This window comes from Capricornis sumatraensis, chromosome 10, assembly GCF_032405125.1.
Source record: "Capricornis sumatraensis isolate serow.1 chromosome 10, serow.2, whole genome shotgun sequence".
NCBI classification, from domain to species: Eukaryota; Metazoa; Chordata; class Mammalia; order Artiodactyla; family Bovidae; genus Capricornis; species Capricornis sumatraensis.
Genome location: NC_091078.1, coordinates 58,950,544 through 58,956,007, shown reverse-complemented (window position 1 = coordinate 58,956,007; position 5,464 = coordinate 58,950,544).

Below are 5,464 nucleotides of genomic sequence, written 5' to 3'. Positions count from 1 at the left end.
GTAGCAAATCCCTTTCTGCTTAAACATGTTAAAATAGATTCTGGGGAATTGGCTGATGGTCCAGTGGACAGGACTTTGTACTTGCACTGCTGTGGGCCCAGGTTCAATTCCTGGCTGCAGAACTAAGATCCTAAGCCACATGGTGTGGCCAAAAAAAGAAAAAACCCAAAAAGATTCTGCTGTCTGCAACTGCACACTGACTGAGAATTAGGAAGTAGAAGTGGGTTGCTGAACGTGACAGAGCTGCCTTAGGACAAGATGAGAACTAGGTGGGAGGAGGTCAGATGTTGCAAGTTGGAAAGGGGAAGAGATGAGGGAGGGCCCCACCTGTGTCTCCTCATTCTGGCACCAGGGCTGAAGGCACAGCCACTCCCTGGAGCTCAGTTATCCCAGCAGAGAGTAGAATCTATCCGCTGAGGCTGGGGATGACCGGGCAAGAGGTACTGGGAGGTTTGTGAGAGGAGGTACAGAGCAGCAGTCCAGGAAAATGAAGGGAACCCTGGAGATACAGTATGATGTAGGAGGCATTAAGGGCCTACTTGAAGTTACTTATCATGAACCTCAAGCAGGATAATTCCACATGACAATGTGCTTTTCCCTGACCACTTTTGGTAGCACGGATGCTGGCACAAAGAAGGCAAAGAACTGCATTTAGTCAGAGATGGGGTCCTGCCAACTGAGTATATACCAAAGCCAGAAAAGGGCAAGGCCATTAAAGGAGAATGTAGAGGAACTGTTCTCATAATTGACCATGGACTTTAAGCAGGATAAAGAAAGAACAGGCATGAAGGAAGTGAAGAGCAGTGAAAGGGGGGAACAGTGGGAGCTGAAGGACTGTTAGCATCAGGATTCTAAAAGGAAGAAATTGGAAAGACAGGTCACAGAGCAAGATATTTAAAGTGCTGAGGTTACAGAGGGGTGAGATTTTGTATCATGAAGAGGTCTAGGACATGATCAAAGGAGTGGTTCAGGTAAAATGAAAGGTTAAGAAAGAAAATGAGAGGTGAGCTGTTGGAAGGCTCATCCACTGAAAACACCAAGAATTAAGACAAGATCGATGTTGAGCAGAGGGACAGCAGGTGATGAGCTAACATCTTCAAGGAACAAAGGGCATGTGACCCAGAGGTTCCAGCCTGATGACAGGACTCAAAGGTGGAGGTTTGGGGGCAAAGTGAGAGGTGAAGAATGGCCTGAAACTTTCACAGAGAAAGAGGATCCAGAATATGTGATGTGAGGGATGGTGCTGGGAAGCAGCATCCTCAAGAGATGAGCAGGTTTTGGTTACAGGGGGAAGGACTTAACATTTATTGTTGTGCCCTGACACCAAAAATTCCTGCTACACTGCTCCCAAGGAGAGAGGGGTGGGGAAGTGACATGGAATCTCAGTGTTTCTTAAAGACTTAAAGCCAATTTTCCTGTTCTTCACCCCACCAGCATCACCTACACTTCCAGAAAGGAGAAAATGTTAGTCGCAAAGTCATGTCCTATTCTTTGTGACCCCATGAACTGTACAGTCTGCCAGGCTCCTCTGTCCATAGGATGTCCAGGCAAGAACACTGGAGTCGGTAGCCATTCCCTTCTCCAGGGGATCTTCCCCACCCTGGGATCCAACCCAGGTCTCCTGCATTGCCAGCACACTTTCAAAAGCTACCTGAATCTTTCTTAACCTTTTCCGCCACATGGAGGCGCTGCTCAGCTTCCCGCAACATGGTTTAGGATTTACTTTTCTTAGCTGTACTCAAAGTCATAACTCCTTCACCTAATTTCGAGTTTCCAAAATGTTATAATTAGCTTATTTTCACTGTCTTTCTGAGTTTATGCCTCTTAATTTTTAATCTCTTTCTCAATGGGGTGTCAGGAGGGTGTGAATGGTATATTCAATGGCCATCTTTAATAAAGTCCGTTGTATCTTATTCCTGCTAAGTTTACTGGGGGAAAAGGTATATATTTGTTTTTAGTTTTGGGGTAATTATTTTGGTTCCCACAACTACCACCATCCCCAACTCTGAACTGAAAGCCTTCAAATTTCCCAGGTGGATCAGTGGTAAAGAATCTGCCTGCAATGCAGGAGACCTGGATTCAATTCCTGGGTCAGGAAGATCCCCTGGACAAGAAAATGGCAACCCACTCCAGTATTCTTGGTGGAAAATCCCATGGACAGAGGAACCTGGCGGGCTACAGTTCATGGGGCTGCAGAGTCAGAACACGACCGTGTGACTTTTCACACAAAGAATGCATCCAAGACTACAAACCTTATTCCAAGCCCCACCTTCTGTCACATGCCATAGACCTTGCTACATCGCATCCTTCTGTTGTTCAGTTCCACTCATCTGCAGCATCCACTTTGTGTTCTCTTTAACCCAAGAGCTGTTGTTAAAGTGTATTAACTTTATATAAGAAAAAATATTTTCTCACTCTTTCAGTCAACATGCAAATAAGCCACAAAAACAGCAAAAAGTAGCCACTGTCCACCTCCTGGCAGTTGAGAACTCAAGGACTCTCCACAGGCCACATCAGATCTCTTTCCCCTTCCCTTTTCTTCCCTGTGGACCAATTCCACTTGCTTTTCTCTCTCCTTCTAAAGTGACACCACCCAAACTATTTTTAGAGGTCTCTTTCCTGAAGACCACTGAGTTAACAGGGCAAGCCCTTTATCAATGTACACCACCAGACATCTTCTGCTCAAGGCAGCTTTCTCAAAGCATGGTCCACACTAAAGGTCTGGGCATCACCATGGATATTCACAATCAGACACTTTGTTGTAGAGCATAAACTAACACAACATTGTAAATCAACTATACTCTCAAGAAACAGTGTTTTAAAAATCACAATCTCTGAGAGGCCAGAAAATTACTCTTTCTATACCAGGTTATTGAGACACATGGTAAAGTTTAAGAAGCACTAACTGCAATGGAGAAACATGTAGATAGAAAAACAACTTTTAAAAAACATATGGCCCCTTCCATAAACATTTAAGGATTTACTTTAAATTTGTGCTAATACTTTACCAGCTTCCACGGTAGCTCAGCTGGGAAAGAATCCGCTTGCAATGCAGGAGACCCCAGTTCAATTCCTGGGCCAGGAAGATCCCCTGCAGAAGGGAAAGGCTACCTACTCCAGTATTCTTGGGCTCCCTGGTTGCTCAGATGGTAAAGAATCCGCCTGCAATGTGGGAGACTCAGGTTTGATCCCTGAGTTGGGAAGATCCCCTGGAGGAGCACATGGCAACCCATTCCAGTGTTCTTGCTTGGAGAATCCCCATGGACAGAGGAGCCTGGCAGGCTACATTCCATGAGGTCGCAAAGAGTCGGACACGACTGAGTGACTAAGCACAGCACAACAGTGCTAGGAAGGCACATGTTGCAGATATTGTGGGTTTGGTTCCAGAGGACCATGATAAAGCAAATACAGCAAGAAAGCAAGTCACATGAATTTTTTGGTTTCCCAGTGCATATAAAAGTTGTTTACAATCTGTGAAGTGTGTAATAGTATTATGTCCAAAAAAAAAGGAGGAACAGCATTAATTAAAAATTATTTATTGCTAAAATATCTTAGCCATTTTCTGATAATGCAGTGTTGTCACAACCTTCAATTTGTAAAAAACACAGTGTATGCAAAACAGATATAATGAGGTGCAATAAAATAAGGTATGCCTGTAATGCATAACTCAGTTCTTTTCCCAGGAATTACTTCACATAGTCCTTTGCATAGTTATAAAAGACCTCATCTAAAGTCAAAAGCAAGAACAATCCAAAGTTCTCCTTCACTAACCTGTCACAACCTCTTCAGAGTCCCTTGACCTGCAAGCAGATCAGACCAGTCCATCTAAAGGATCTCAACCCTGAGTGCTCATTGGAGGGACTGATGCTGAAGCTGAAGCTCCAATAATTCAGCTACCTGATACTAAGCTGACTCACTGGAAAAGACCCTGATGCTAGGAAAGACTGAAGGCAGAAGGAGAAGGTGGAGGATTAGATGGTTAAAGAGCCTCACTGATCAATGGATAAGAATTTGAGCTAACTCCAGGAGACAGTGGAGGACAGAGGAGCCTGGTGGACTGCAGGTTTGCTCCCAGGTCTGGGAAGATTTCACATAATATGGGGCAACTAAGGCTACATGCCACAACTACTGAGCCCACACACCTTAGAACCCGTGCTCCACAACAAGAGAAGCCACTGCAATGAGAAGCCCACACACCACAAGCAGAGAAAGCCCAGTGCAGCAATGAAGACCCAGTGCCAACAAAAATAAATAAATAAAAATTATCTAAAAACATTACACAGGCATGTTCAGATTTCCCCCAATCATCTGCTCCTATTTCTTTAGTAATTTGCCAAACTCATAATTTAAGCTATCTGGAGAAAAGGAAATGCAGAAACCAACGCTTGCCAACAGCAAACCAGAACGCCTACCATGAAAAATGTACACAATGGGTGGAGCAAAGATGAATGCTTTGGTGTATGTGTGCTTAGGAAACCAAAGTTAAAAGGAAACAACTGCATATCGAGAGCAAAACTAAAGATTTAAAAAAAAACCACACACCTTTCATGTTTCAAGACATGACTGCTATCAATCAGATAAATAACTGCGATCACTGTGTACATGTATTCCTTTTTTTGACTGTGCTGGGTCTTCTTTACTGCACAGGCTGTTCTCTACCTGCGGCAATTAGGGGCCACTCTCTAGTTGCAGTACACAGGCTTCTCGCGGCAGTGGCTTGTTGCAGAGCATAGGCTCCAGGGCTCTCGGGCTTCAGTAGCTGACGCAGGTGGGCTCAGTAGCTGCGACACAGGGGCTTACTTCCTCCACAGCATGTGGGATCTCCTGGACCAGGGATTGAACCCATTTCTCTTGCATTAGGGGTGAATTCTTTATCCCTGAGCCACCCGGGAAGCCCAATACATGTTTTTTAACTGGTTATTTTACATGATTTTTTTCAGAGACGTACGAGATCCTCAATGATCTGTGTCAAAGGCAACCCAACTTCAACTGCATGAAGACACCATGAACCTTCAACCACTGAACCACCTGCATTCATTTCTAAAGGCTCTGGTTGGAAACTCAGGCCAGTTCTAAACTCTGACAGATCTCACATGCCTCCTGTTTCTCCCAGGCAGCTTCTCTCACATCACAGTGACAGATATCCCCTGACATGGGGATATCTTCTCTGAAACATCCCTAATGCACCACAGCGTCCTACCAGCACTTCACCCACGAGCAGCCCCATGATGCAGATATGGTCATTACTGTTCAAGTCTGAAAGGGACCAATACAAAAGTCAAGTGTTTCCATTTTCTACCCAGAAGCAAATATATTGTATATAACACAGTCTTTAAATGTATCTCGATTACAATGGGGTTTATGCTCAAATAGCTGGAGCATAAGTACAGTGTAAAAGCTACAGATCAAGCTGAAGGTAGGTTAGAGATCCGCTGTAACAGCCAGAGAAGTGCCAAGAGAGAGG